Source organism: Silurus aristotelis, assembly GCF_946808225.1.
Source record: "Silurus aristotelis genome assembly, chromosome: 25".
NCBI lineage: Eukaryota > Metazoa > Chordata > Actinopteri > Siluriformes > Siluridae > Silurus > Silurus aristotelis.
In genome coordinates, this window is record NC_139598.1 from 8,719,390 (window position 1) to 8,735,187 (window position 15,798).

Consider the following 15,798-nt stretch of genomic DNA (forward strand, 5'->3'; position numbering starts at 1 on the left):
TAATTTACCAAACTGCATTCCTCTCATGAAAACCTCAGACAATATAATTTTTAAGATTATAGCTGGTGCGAACAGACAGCTTACCAGACTTTAGCCACTCTGCATCTCTTTACTACCTAAAAAAAGCTAATTAAGGAAAAGCTGGATGATGTAGACAATCATTCCTAGAGAAACTCTAGGAATACCCAAAATCATGACCTTTCTGTCAGGTTATAGTCAATGAATTTCTTTCAGTAAACATGCTAGATGTGATTTTGTCATAAGATCAATCACTTTTCCTGCTTTATCTTCAAAAGCACTCCTTCCTGTTATAGCTGTGTAAAGCTTTATTTGGTTTCCTCTTAATTATTTACAAAGTAGGCTATAATCACATAAAAAGAAAGCCGACTCTGCTTTAGTGTGATTACTGAACATTAAATCACAAGAGCAATTATGCATGCATTCTAGCAATGCTTGTTTTAATGGAGCTATTAATGTGCTGTCTGAAAGATGATCTAACCGGAGATGGAAAGGCCATAAGAGTCAATGAAATATGTGCTGTGTGTTCAACATCAGGGTTGCTGCACATTTCCACTGTGATTTTATAAATTACCCTTATGAATATCAGGTTACAAATGCTTCCTGATTTTAATAGCCAACATGCCTGCATGTCTTCATGAAGGGTATAATCATCTCCTGGTCATTGAACACAGGAACATTATGATCACAAATTGTAATTTTTTTATTGAGCAACTGACAGTTCTTACTAATTAAGACTTTGTCATACTTGGGTGCTGAGACTCAAATATATTTCATGCACTTTTTTGTTTTGAAGTTTAATCTGATTGGCTAATTGCACTTCCGTGGAAAGAAATGCACATAATTACGTTTATTTTTAAAGCAATCTTAATGGGGGCGGTTAACCATTAAATGGTAATAAAATAATTTTGTTGAAAGCAGGAAGTGTAGATTAAATACGGTTGCTTGTTTGCAATGTAAATTAAATGCCATTTTCCTTTGAATGTATCTTGTTCTTAGCCACATTCACTAATGAAAAATTATATGGCTCTTAAAACATTTAACAAAATCTTCTTTCATTTAAAATAGAAGGAGGTTATCATTTAAATCTTTGCACCATACACCTGTCCAGGTACTAGTGGCAGCTGATACAACATGTTATGTCTGGCTTTTCTCCCCATTTGTGTGTTATCTCACCAGTGTTTTGCTAAACCATGTGGCCATGACTTACCTGTGTTCCCATTGGATGTTATTTATATTAGCTGTATACCACAGCTTTAATACCAACCTGTAGTGCATTTAATTGCCACTGTTGTGTTGTGGCCCTGTTTAGTAACCAACATTCTTACCCAAGGCAGTACTTAGGTGAGATGCAGCTAATGAGAGCTCATCAGGGTCTGCCTCTGTGAAGCTTTTTAAGGTCCTCTAAAGCTCTGTGTTTCTCTAAATTCTTAATTTGTATAGGTACAGCAATTTTTTTTTTTTATGAGACAAGTCAGTGGGGTATACTTTGATTTCAGCTGCTGCAGTGCAATGAAGTAGCTTATCCTTCACTTTCTAACTGGTAATGCAGCTATATCTGCTTCTTGTTTCACTTCTTTTACTGTCTACACAACCAGACAATGTTAAAGGTGACACCAGACACCAGGTGAAGAAAATACAGGAGGAAATTCAGATCCTGTGAGTTCTGTCCCTGATGGCATAATGCTGCAGTTCTGTACATGTCTGTAATAAAAAGGTATTTGCACTATGTTCACATAGATAAGGATCAAAAAACCTTCCTAATCAGTTTTGTAGCATTAAGAAATTTTCTTTCATTAAAAGGTTCTGGTAAAAGTATAATCCTTGGGTTGCGAAGATTTTATGGTTTTAAATTTTAAGATACTTCAACAGCTGATATCACATTAAGGGAAAATACCAATGTGGGCTAATTTGCATCCTGTAAAGAATAGATGGCAAACATTTATAGGAATCTTGTGACAATTTAGAAACATACAGATAATGATATGATAATGAGATAGAGATATTGAGAGCAGTCTATGTAGCACGCACACCACGAAAAATAGATCTTTCCAGTAAAGCAAGAACACCTAGATAAGGTAGTCTAAGACAGATTACATCAACAGCATGCACCACTATTTCCTACTGTGTCAGCAAAGTTCAAAATCAAGCTTCAACAGTTTAAAAATGCTTGATATCAACAACTGTATAGAATAAAACAATATATGTATAAATGAAGTGCATCCGGAAAGTATTCACATCACTTTTTTCATATTTCAATGTTTCAGCCTTATTCCAAAATGGATTAAATTTATTATTTTCCTCAAAACATGAACAATACAACAAGTATTCACCTATGCTGAATACTTTGTTGTAGCATCATTGGCACCAATTACAGCCTCAAGTCTTTAAAATATTTTTTTCTTTATAATATATTTTAAAATATTTTTGGGCAGTTTCTACCGTTCTTCTTTGCAGAACCTCTGAAGCTCCATTAGGAGCTAGATTGGTTGGATAAGAAGCATCAGTGCACAGCCATTTTCAGATCTCTCCCAGATATGTTTAATTGGATTCAAGTCTGGGCTCTGGCTGGGTCACTCAAGGACAATTCACAGAGTCACCCTAGTCTGAGATCCAGAGCACTCTGGAGCAGGCTTTCATCAAGAAAGTCTCTGTACATTGCTGCATTAATCTTTCCCCCAATCCTAACTACAGTTCTTGCCACTAAAAAACATCCCCACAGCAAGATGCTGCCACCACCATGTTTCACTGTATAGACGGTATTGGCCAGGTGATGAGTGGTGCCTCATTTCCTACAGACATGACGCTTGCCATTTAAGCCACAGAGTTCAATTTTTATTCCTCATGGTCTGAAGTGCCTTTTCAGCAAACTCCAGGCTGGCTGTCATGTGCCTTTTACTGAGAAGTGGCTTCAGTCTGGCCACTCTACCACACTGTCAGGGATCCACCTGCCACGACCCACTTGGTCACGCTGCCTCGTTCTGCCGCTCCCGGCATTATTGATTTCAGCATAAAAGCCTCCGTTCCGACATGACTAGTGTCGGACCTACTCAATGGCCACAGTGACCAACCTAACTAAAGACTGCAATCAATCCCTGCTGGTTCCGTGGATTACCTTCGTTCCGTGGATTACCTTCGTTCCATGGATTGTACCTGTTCTGAGGATTATACCTTTCACATGGATTGTACTCCCTTTTCTCATTCGATTACACAGGCATTACGGACCCGGACCGCATCACGGTTCATAAAGCTCTCTATACTATGTTCATGTTCTAAACGCTCATAATAAACATGATAGACCAGTACAGAAAAAGGAATCACCCTGCCACAATGGTTCGGCAGCCAAACTCTGCTTCGGATTTTGCCCAGAAGCTCGCTATCGCTCCTCGCGGATCATGCTCGCCGGTGCTGGTTTAGACAAGCGCGGCTGCGCCACGCCCCTCTGAGAGCATAATGGAATTTCCGGCTCGCTTCTCTGGCAACCGAGTGGGGTGGATTCCTACGGAGCGTCGGAAAGCATGTGGAGATAAATTTTTTTCTACAGAATGAGCCAAAATCGCGTTCTGCATTTCCCTCCTGTCTGGAGACTATCTTTCTAGAGCCAGTAAGCTTTGAAGCGTTAAAGGAGGCGATTTTGGCTCATAGGCCGATTTCATCGGGCTATTCCTGGGGATGTTTGGGATAACTACAGCGGATCTCCACTACAGCCCCCTCGATTCTGAAAGGACTCCGTTCCAGAGTTCACGGACAAAACGTCATCACCAAACCCCTCCGGATGTGCCGTCCTACCTCCAAGTCCCTCTGACGGCGACGTATCGCCTCCAAGTCCCTCTGACAGCAACGTCTCGCCTCCAAGTTCCTTTCACGGCGACATCTCCCCTCCAAGTCCCTCTCACTGTGAAGTCTCGCCTCCAATCCCTCTGACGGCGACGCCTTGCCTCCATGTCCCTCGAACGGCGACGCCTCGCCTCCAAGTTCCAGGCGACGACATAGATAAAGACCTCTCTGTTGCGGTCTCATCGCTGTTGCACTTCAAGATTCCTCCGATGGTGACGCCGCACCTCAAAGCCCCCCAAACGGCGACGTTGTGCTTTAAGACTCCCCTGGAGGCTACGTCACACTTTCAAGCCCCTCTGAAAGTACCGTCATGCTTCTAATCCCCTCCGTGGATGCCCGGCGGAATCCAGGATCCCTCAAAAGCCGTCATGACAGGCCTAGGTTCCCCTCGAGAGTAACAACACTGTCCAAAGTACCCCCTGAAGTGCCGTCGTGCTACAGAGATCCCCCGGAAGCACCACCGTGCCTCAAAACTCCTTCCAAGGTGCCAAAGCACTCCTGGGTCCCACCAAGGGCGCCAGATGTCTGTCAAGGGCACTGTCGAATCCCAGGTCTGCTCCAAACTCCTGCAGAGGGCGGTGCTCTGAACTCCATCGAGGGCGTCGCTCGGTCTCTAAACTCCGCCAAGGGCGTTGCACAGTCTCAGGTCCTTCCCGACCTCTCCTGGTTTCTTGGCGGTGCGTTCAAGGCCTTGTTCTTCGACCCTGGATGGTTGGCGGGGCCTGGATGAGAGGCGGAGTGCCCTGCCCTGCCTGGTGTGGGTAGTTTTGGGGCGTGTGGTGCTGCCCCTGGAGGGGGGGGTAATGTCAGGGATCCACCTGCCACTCCCCCCTCGGTAGCTGTCACGCTGCCTTGCTGCCTTGTTCTGCCGCTCCCAGCATTAACGAGAGACAGGTGTCTCTCGTTAGGGCTTTCAGCATATAAGCCTCCGTTCCGACATCACTAGTGTCGGACCAACTCAATGGCTAAGGTGACCGACCTAACTCAAGCATTTCAAAGTTAAATATCTTTACTCAACTACATTTCACAAAATCAGTTGTTCCTTTTTCTTTAAGAGTGGATTACAAACTTAATTGTTCAAGCATGCAGCAAGCCACTAATTATGGTAGAGCACACACTGTTTTGAATTGCCACTTGTTGGTATCTATTTGGCATGAACATACAGTTCAGTTTTGGTTCAACAGCAAGCAGAATATTTTCAAATGATAAAATAATCTTCTGATTCTAACTTGCCTCAACACCTGCTGCCCTATTTGCTTATCTGTTTAAAGTAGTTGCCGAAAAGTTTTTGGGATCTAAATAATTTTAATAGATATCGAACAGTGTTTGACTCATTAATATCAGTCTAAAAATAGACTAGTGTGGCAAAAGTAACATTTGAGTCTATACACATAAACTGAGTTAAATAAGCAAGGGTCTTGTGACAAAAATCATAATATGACATTATAGCCATAATAAATCATAGTAATTTGGATACTTAAATACATTTGAAGGCAAATACTTTTGTTCTTTTAAAGGAACACTTTTATGGGAGTAATAATTTTACTACTGTATATCTATTTAAACTCAGGTACATGGTTTGTGTACTTCATCCTCCACTGCTTTTCATATACAAATAGATTGATAGATGAAAATCTCAAATATTACATTACATTTGCTAATGAACTTACATTATTACTTATTATCAAAGCACTCTTGTCAGCACATCTTGTCAAGAAGTTAACAATAGCCATAGATTGATTGCTATGTTTTTTTTATTTGAATTGTTGCCTGTCATTGGTCATATAATCTAGCTAATTAACAAGCTACAGGAAATATGTGCTGGACAGCGTATAAATTATATTTTATATGCCTTTGTGTTCATGGGAAAGGGTGGCAGGTGAGGTCAAGTTATTATCTTAATGTTACTGTATTTCACCTTGAAAGTTCTAGTGCCCTTCTGGTGCATGGTGGTCAATATGCATAATATATTTACAAATTGTCTTTGTATAAGCTTAAAAAGAAGATTGATTATCAATGAATGGGTGGATGGATGACATACAGATGGAAAGACAGATGGATGGATGGATGGATGGATGGATGGATGGATGGATGGATGGATGGATGGTGGCAATAGTTTTGTTTGGCTGTTATGATGTGATGACTTTGGTAGTCACTGAATCAGCACAAATGAATCTTAGGAGACAGCCAATGTCAAATGAACAGACAAAACTGTATTTATTAAAGTCTGATAGTCATGAAAATAAGCCAAGGTCAAAGATTCAAGAAAAGGATGAAGAGGAAGTAAGTGTAATCAGACCTCTTCGAGACAAAGCAAAACATTAGAACATCTGATCTTTTACAATAAGTTTGCTGCTAATACCTCTTCATATGCAGGTAACTGCCTTTTTATTTAAGCACAAACTCGTTTGTCTGCTATACAATTTTATTTGTTTCTTTAAACTGAATTATATCAGTTTTAATGATGAGCTGCCACATTAGACATTGCAATAAAGGTGATCCAACCTGCAGAACACAAACAAGTTACTAAGTACCATGCTGGAAAAAAAAAAAAAACGGTCGATTCTATCTGCATATGCATGAGTGTCTAAGCCATTTAGTGTAAACAATCAAACTAAGAGGTGCTGAAATATTATTCAGGAGTGTTTGAAATGTCACTAAAGGTCACAGTGGGCAGCAAATGATTAGATGTCTGGTCAATGTTGGTTGTGCATAATGTTCTAAGTTCCCTTCAAATCACCATGTCATATGACCTGCTCTGAGTCACCCAGCTGGTTCAAGCACAGATGGATGATAGTTTCCATGGTAAAGGATGTGGCTTGAGGAAAGGGAAAGAGTGACTCATTCGGTCCAATAAATGGCCACAACAAACAGCAGCACACGTCAGACAGGGAGCCAACTTAGTGGATTAGAAAAGACATGAGTGTGAATATTTTGTGGTGCACAGTAATATTATTATATTAAGAAAAAAACAAAACAATGATGAAGTAAGTGTTAAATCACTTTATGTGCAAACAACCCTTCATATTAGTGTACTTCTAATGAAAAAAATCTATCATCCATTCATGTAAAATTGTTTTTTATTCATTTGAACAACATAACTAAACTACAACTGCTAACTGCCTTAAACCCTTGCCTTCGATTTGTATCTTATAATGCTTTACAGGTGTGTCGTGCTGGCTGATCAGATGCAAAATGCATAATGATTTACAACACATCATTAGTAAATACAACTTCGTACCTTCATTTAGAATGCACCATTGCCTGTTCAATGGTACGTAATGGTACAGATGGATGTCCATAACCTGTACAAAGTTTTTCTCTGTCCAGAGTCACTGTAGCCATGGCAACTAATTCCCACTTCTTTCTTCACCTTTCTCTCTCATGTTGCCATATTTTTTTCATTTCTTTTTATAAAAGTTGACAAAATATAAGATAGGTGCCATTTCTGCTATAAAATTTTATTTCACAATTTTACAATGCAGTTTTCCAATAAATATATATATATATATATAATATATATATATATATATATATTTATTTATTTATTTTTATTTTTTTTAGAAATGTCACCCTATAAAAGAGAAAAACATTCATTAAAACAGTTCTGTGGTATAAAAGACTATAATCATAATTTTAGCACAATCACCCATGACAGATTACAATCACAATTTTATCTTTTTTATTCCCACAAAATGTTGCATTTGAATTCTGTATAGCCTTTTACGAAATAATAAACCATTCTCTAACCAGCCAATACTTGCATCTCCGGCAAAAACTAATTGTGTAAGGACTAAAAACAAGACTTACAAATGGGAAATGGTTTTATCTCACAGCCAATTGACCAGAACAGCAGCCGTTATGGATTTACATCATTTGTTGACATAAGGACAAACATGTACAGAAGAAGAGAAGTAGAGAAGGAGGAAAAAAGAGAAGTGGCGTCAGTAACTGGTGCTGGCAAGCTGTAACAGGTGGAAGACTTTCAGTGAACCAGTAGAGAGGCCATACACATGCAGACACATGCACATGCACATGCACATACACAGACACACACACACAAACACACACATACACACACACACACACACACACACACACACACACACACACACACACACACACACACACACACACACACACACACACACTTACTTAATCACTCACTCACAGAGAGCACTGAAGAGAGCAGGTGCATGTCAGCTGCAATACATAGATCAACTTTTCCAGCACTAGCCTGAGAAAGAGAGATAGAGAGAGAGAGAGAGAGAGAGAGAGAGAGAGAGAGAGAGAGAGAAGAGAGAGAGAGAGAGAGAGAGAGAGAGAGAGAGAGAGAGAGAGAGAGAGAGAGAGAAAGAGATTGGAAAGAAGCCTATACTTAGACAGTTAAAGTTGAGCTCTGAAGTCCTCAATGGCACATTTAAAAAGTTCAAAGCATACAGAGGAAAAGCAAAAAAAAAAAAAGAAGGCTAGAGCTAGAAAGGTTACTAGAACGTCACTAGCAAACATTTTAAACTCTCAAGCAAAAGGACAGAAACTGAAAGGAAAAGTATGCTGAATACACCACAGTGAAGGTGTCAGCTGTCATTTTACAGAAAAAACAACTGGTACCAAGAACAAGGCAGAATAGTACAGAGTGTTCAGTGTAGCCTTAAGCACTGCCAAACCACATGCCAAAGATTAGCTAGTGCCCTTATCTAGATTATATAACTATATCTTATTCTGTATTGTATTATATAAGAAACTGCATTACACTCATATTCTTTAAACTGCCAGCAGACAAACAAAATGATAAAAAAGCTTTTAAAAAGTTACTAAGTTCAGTTATTAAAGCAAACAAACATAAAAGATTCCCTCAATTTCTACAACAATCATCAAAACATGAGCCAAGGCCTAAATGGCAACTAGCTTTCAATTGTCTTAACAACAAATTACTAATGCGATAATTAGTTTCCTTTCAGGATTAGAGCTGCGTCAACAACGCTTTGGGAACGCCTCTGTGTGACTACACTCTGAACCACGTGTGTAATCAGTCCAACGGAAAAGCAAGACGTCACCAGTGGGGTGACAACACGACCAGGAAGCTGTAAAAGCAAATGCCTTGGAGGTGGCGCTAGCTTCTGTTTGTTCATGAAATGCTTCGTGTGTGTCTGTTTTTCCTCGTGTGTGTCTGCAGGTAAGTGTTAGTGGGTTGGTAAAAAAAGGAAAAAAATTTTATTAAATAAATTGGAAAAGCAAACTAAAGGCAAAAGGTCTTTTAGGCTGTTATCACACTGAATAAATTATATGAGCGCTTCCCTGCAACCTAGGTCACTGCCTCCGTGTCCGGGCCTGCCCTTTTTTCCAGGTCTGCACACCGAGGTGTCCAGATCCTGGGGCAGCCCTTATTCGGCCAGCCTTTTCAGTCCCAATGTCTTTCTATACTCTAATGTAGTGGGACTAAAAGAGTGCAGCTCAAAGAGATGGACGAGTTACATGAAAGGAGGAACTACGACATTTTGGAGTTGTGTTGTGCTACATTTCTGACTCTAAGGGCTGCTAGGGCCATCAGCCGGTCTATGGCAGCCCTGGTGTTTGCTGAAAGACACCTGTGACTGACCCTGTCCAATCTCTCTTAGAGGAAGAGCCATTTTTCTGGATGCCCCTGTCATGCTGACGGCCGTTAACACGGTTGTCGACAGGATCAAGGAGGCAAAAAGACAGTCAGTGGCAATGGGCCTCAGCACCCGGCCCCCGCCTCTCTTCAGTGCCCTCAGGATATTCACCTGTTAACCCTGCCACCTCCGGTGTTTCAGGGCACAATGAACTCCCTCATTTTCCACCTGAAAAATGTCAGGTGCCGCCTCCTCATAGGCCCCTAAAACAGTTTGCGGTGCCACTTAATCTGCTCTGGGCATGCCAGAGATCAGTCTCGAGAGACTGATTCCCATAAGAGACTACCTGGCAGCCTGGAAACTCCTGTGAAACGTGTCTCCAGGGGCCCTGTGTACTGTAGAAAGAGGCTATAAAAATCAGATTGGGTCTTGTGGGCCTCGATTCAACCGGGTGTGCCCCGCTCTAGTGGGGCCTGAGCAGGCGCTGGTTATGAAACAATAGGTAAAAACTCTCTTTTAAGCAAGCAGGCCATCGAGGTAGTCCCTACCCCTGACAGAAAGTCCGGGTTCTACCAAGAACGATTGACACCTGTATTGAATATTGAATCCTTAGGTTTGGCCTTACACTCTTACCCCGTACCTCCACAAAGTGTAAGGAAGGTGGCTGTGGCTCCTCTGAGATCCCAGGTCATGCCCATACTGAAATATAACAACAATTGGTTGATATTAGCTTAATCAAAGTGCTTGGTGACCAGGCATTGAGATGTCGTTCTCGCCCATATGAAGGAATTGGGTTTAAGACTCCAGGACAGAGTAACACCTATCCAAGTGTGATGTGGGATTCGACCACTATACAGGTGCAGTTGTCTCCTGCTCAATCAAGTCCTTATGGTCATCAAGAGAGTAAGAGAACGCTAGTCACTCACTGTAAAGCAGTTCCAAATACTGCTGGTATTGCATACTGCATACTGGATACTGCATCCAATGTGGTGGCACTTAGCCTCTATACATGCAACCCTTTCAGTGGTTGCTCAGGACCAGAGGGTTCTCCAGGAAGGGCAACCCACTCAACAAAATCAAGGTCACATGGTGAGCCTTACAAGCCTTAGACATGTGGAGGAACCCTGGGTTACTGTTACAGGGCCCTGTGTTGGTAACGACAGATGCCTGCCTCACGTTTTGGGGGTGGTCATGATTGGCTGCCCCACCCAAAGTCTATAAAAAGGGTCCCATTTCTTGTGGTAAATTAACTGCCTGGAGATGCTGGCCATGTTTCTAGCATTTAAGCATTTCCTCTCGGACCTAAGAGCCATCATGTGCTGATCCGAACAACACATCTGTGGTTTTATACATCAACCACCAGGGTGTTCTGCCAGATCCTCCTTTGGGCTCAAGAGAAGCTGCTCTCACTGAGGGCAGTATACATCCCAGGGCGCAGACGCCTTTTCAAGGAAAAGGCCGAAGCACGTGGAGTGGCGGCTACACCTGGATATGTTGGAGCAGATATGGAGGAAGTTTTACAGAGCACAAGTGACCCACAAGTGACTCTTTGCGACCCAAGAGACCTCACATCGTCCCCTCTGGTTTCTCCTTTTCTCACCCAGCTCCTCTTGGACTGGATGCTATAGTGCCCCTCTGTCCTTAGACCCAGCAATTTGCTGTTATAAAATAGTTAGAAAAGCTAAAAACAGGGAAATGCTTTCTGTGGTCTTTCCTTGCTAAATTTCCAATTATTTGTTGTTAAAACCATTTAAAACTTAATATTTTTACCATTCTTGGCTTCACCTCTTTACTGATCAGGAATGTATTCATAATACACAGATTATGCTTATAATAAAAGGCAATAATAAAAGTGTTTTTATCTGGGGTTTTTTTTTTTTAACCCAACAGCATTGTTAAATCTGAAAGTATGCTTAATTCCTGAAACAGCTGCTCTGACAGTACTTCAGACTTTAACATAAACAATAGGTTTTTGTTACTATGTTTCATGGATTTTCTTCAACATAAACAGTAAATGGTCATTATGTGTCATTTACTTAGAAATTAAAATAAAAAGATTTAACCACTGACAAATCTTTGTGATAACCCATTGGGAAGTTTTGTTAAAGGAATTATAATTTGTTTTACATTGGGCAGTATTATATCAACTTGGGCATGGTTGGTTGGGTCATATTCTAATATAATTTTTTGTTTTTTTATTCCTGACTTAGTCCAGTGTGACCTTTATCTCTTATATGTACTTAAACCTGATAAAAAGAAGAACTTTTTTTGTTTTTAATATATATTACAATTAATTACTTTAATTTAATGTAAAAGAAAATCATGCCTTGGTCAGTGGAACATACAAGACATTGTGTTTGACCCACACAGTGTCTTGATAAACAGATCATGACCTCAAGCCAAGTGTAGACTACAGTCTCATCTCTCAATTTGACAAATTTCAAACTCTTGTGTGTGTTCTTCTGTGACCTGCCATGGCCTTAATGAAAATGACACGGCATGGCAATTCTAGTCATCAAGCAGCAGGGTTACAGATTGCCAGCTCTGATTTTTTCCCTATCAGCATACTTGAGCTCAAGCCAAACCTGCCATGAGACACAAGCTTCAGCCATGGGCCTGAAGCACAGAAATAGCACAGATGTAGCTTGGAGGTTTAATGCCATGGAAAGAAAAATCCCCTTTCATTTAAAGATCCTTTAAATCACCAGTATTGCCATATTCTTGGTGAATACTGTGTGAGCACTGGCCAGTCAGACTGAAGTCTCTTTAAAACACACATTTTTCTCTCCCTCTCTTTTTTGAGACCGCATGAGTTTATGTCTTTTCACTGCGCCACATAAAGGGCAGAGTAAAGTCAGTAAAGGCTGATTTGCTGGGTTTGGACAGAAATCGGACAGACTATGCTGTGTTTAGTGGGTGACTACAAGGTATTTCTTGAAGCTGAGATTAAAATACTTTCATATGAAAAAAAACAGGGGCGTTTGTTTTTACTTTTAAAGGTTTTTTGGATGTTGTAACTTTTATGTATTGTGCTTAATTGTAATCTAAAATGTATTTATACTGAAAATAAACATTTGATATTATAAAGTGCACTGAATTAAAAGTTTGGAAAAAGATCAGGAAATGTTTTTTAACTGTTCAGAGTCTGGCTGACCAGAGTGGAACCCAAAGTGGTTTTCTGCTGTTATATCTTATTCAACTGTAAGTTTGTTCTATTATGTGTTCAGAAATCCTTTTGTAAATTATTATAACCTTCCTGTGAGCCAAGTCAAACCAGTCTGGACATTCTCCTTTGACCTCTCAGCTCATTAACAAATCCAAAGAATGTCCGCTCACTGGATTCTATGTTTGAAAATTGGCAAAGATTTGTCTGAAAAATCTCAGGAGATCAGCAGTTTCTGAAATGCCCAAACTAGTCCATCTGGCATTAAAAAAAAAAAAAAAAAAAACGTAGCCTAGGTCACTGATATTACTTTTTTCTTTTCCCCCTATTCTGACGTCTGATATGCTGTGCACTTATTATTGTTTATTACGTCCTGAGTGCACCTTAACACTGGCAGGAAAATACTCTTCCTGTTCCTTTGGATCAAATTTGTAAATAGATTTTTGCACTCATGACACAGAATGGTGGTGAGAGAGGCCATTTTGTTTGACCTCACAGGTCGTGACCAGGATATGCATGTGACAGAGAGATTAGTGTCACATACAGAGGAAGGAATTAGTAAAACAAAGCAACAAATTTAGGTAAAGGAGTGATGACTTGAACATTAATGAAAGGTTGGGACACAGGTTAATTGTTTTCCACTCGAAATTATGGCACCTCTTCAGTCAACAGAGCAGCACATCTGTGATTCATTGCAATGAGACATGGTGAGGATAATGATTCCAGGGCACATGGTAAGTGATCTGTAATAGGGCATCATGCCTGATAATCCATCAATTCATATGCTTAGGGTGTAGTATAATCTGTAATTGTAGTGAACAGTGTTATTAGTGGTGTTATGGTACTATTTTAAAGTGGTTTGAAGGTTTATAGTTGAAAAATTCTGTTAACAGTTTATTGAGAAATACAACCTTTATGTACTTTAGTAAAAATAGAAAAGTACTTGTAGAAAAAAAGTTGAGATTTCTTAGAATATTGTTTTAAACGATATTCAGTGTTCCATACTCCTGCACATCATACGTTTTCAAAAATAGATTTTTCTTTTGTAAGAGGCACACAGTGAGGAAACCCTTATGAGTGTGGTCTCATGACATTTGTTCAATTCATGCTAGTTTTCAAATCATTTAACACAATTGATGTATTCACTCAATTAGCAAAGAGCGGCATGCGTTTCTGAATCATTGTGGAGTAAAAAGAAAGATTTTACATATTAAATATAGTGAAGTGAAAGTAAACATTTACTGTTACTGTTCACTCGGCTGTTTATAATTTGCAATGCCTTTAAAAAATGAGTAAAGTTACTGGTTTAGTGATGTGAGTAGTATCACAAACGCAGTGTTGGGCAGTAACGCGTTACTAGTAATATAAAAAGCGTTACTGTAACGCAGTTACTTTTGACAGTAACTAATACCGTAACACGTTACTTTTTAAATAAAGTAACTCCGTTACCATTACCGTATGGTGCGTTGTCCGTTACTTTTTTAAATGAATTAATTTTGGCTGAAGTGCAGCCTACAGTCTAACCTGTTTACAGCGCGACGCATTGTAGGATTGGTGGATGAACCACTGTAAACACGAAGAAGATGCACTGTGGGCGTGTTTCCGTTTATTCAGGTCTGTGCGGCAGTAATGGCGAGTCGAGGCGAGAGCAAGACGAGTTTCTCAAAGTGGAAATATGCTCATTATTTCACTTTAGTTGAGCATAAAGACAAAAACTTTTTAGTCAAATGTAAGCTGTGTCTTTCTGGTTCGAAGGTCGTGTCTACTGCGATAGCAGCAACTCCAATCTGTCGAAGATTCTCCAGAAACTACATGCCTCGACGAAGCTAGAAGCTAACCCGATGTTATGTTGTACATTGTTGATAGTTTTTATACTTAAGCTGTGAAAGAAACATTTTTAAGGGCTCAACACAACAGCTTTTATTATGCAAAAGCCACTTTGGTTTTTGATTCTGAATATATTATTCAGCTTGTTTTTTTGTTATTTATTTCAGAAATCCTTGTGATATATTCAGTTACTTTTTGAATGAAGTAACTAGTAACTGTAACTAGTTACTATTTCTTAGTAACTAGCACAACACTGCACGAACATATAGCCCATAAAGACCAAAGGAAATAGCATCCACTATCCATCTGCTGAGAGTCTGCTTTTTGGCTGGAAAACCTTTCCTATGAGGGCCATAGCAGACAAACAGCTGCTCTGACTTCCTCTATGGACTCGTCCTGTGGAGGTATGTATCCAGTGCTTGCACTGGACACAGTTGATTCTGCCACTCCTGGTCTGGAGCTAGGAATGGAGGAGGGCAGAATGCCTGCAACACGAGAGAAAAGCATTGGCCATGCCAGGGTTAAACTCCAGGAGAGACAGGGCTACAGACAGGGTCTGTCCTTTTAAGGGAGGATATCGGCAAAAGGAAGGTCTTAACCGACAGGTACCTAAGGGACACCTCGGCCAAAGGCTCGAAGAGGGGGTAAGATAGAGCCTCCAACACGACATCTAAGTCTCACACAGGCACTCTGGATCGTATCCTGGGCCTCAGCCTCTAAATCCTGTGCAGGAAACGTGTCACAAGGCAGTTTATATGCCATGAACGATGTAGCTCGTCCCACCGACCTTGGGCGGAGTGGCCACTCATGACCGCTCCCCACCCCGTGAGGGATGCATCTGTTGTTAGCGTTACGCAATGACAAGGCGCTCCCAGAATGGGGCCTTGAGACAGGAACGTGTGTTCCCTCCATATATCCAAGGTTCGAAAAGCTAGCCTCAAAACCTTGATAGTACGGAGAAGACTGCCCCCTCGGAAGAACCCTCCGTCTCTGAGCCACCATTGGGGGGGCCTCATATGGAGGAGGCCAAGCGGAATCACGTTGGATGCCACCGCCATGAGACCCAGCAGCCTCTGGAACTGCCCCAAAGTGAGTGGTAGGCTGTGTCTCACTCTCTCGCCTGCTGTGAGAATGGCTGTGATCCGGGTGGGAGACAATACTGTCCGCAGCACGGTCAAGTCCCATACCATGCCCAAGAAGGTGGTTCCCTGCAACGGAGAAAGCACACTCTTCCCTGCGTTCAGTCTAAACCCCAGCTCCTCCATGCAGGCGAGAACAACATCTTGATGCCAGACCCCCTGAAGCTCTGATCAAGCTAATACCAACCAGTTGTTGATATAGTTCAGAATGCGGATGCCC

At 41.0% G+C, this 15,798-nt stretch overlaps 1 long non-coding RNA gene across 1 annotated transcript; it reads left to right on the plus strand.

Moving 5' to 3' along the window:
- Nucleotides 1-13,997: 13,997 nt before the first annotated feature.
- LOC310719899 lies at nt 13,998-14,378 on the plus strand. The gene is made up of 2 exons (XR_014531594.1): nt 13,998-14,084; nt 14,271-14,378. It is a non-coding gene; the product is annotated as an uncharacterized lncRNA (long non-coding RNA).
- The last annotated feature ends 1,420 nt before the right edge of the window (nt 14,379-15,798 follow it).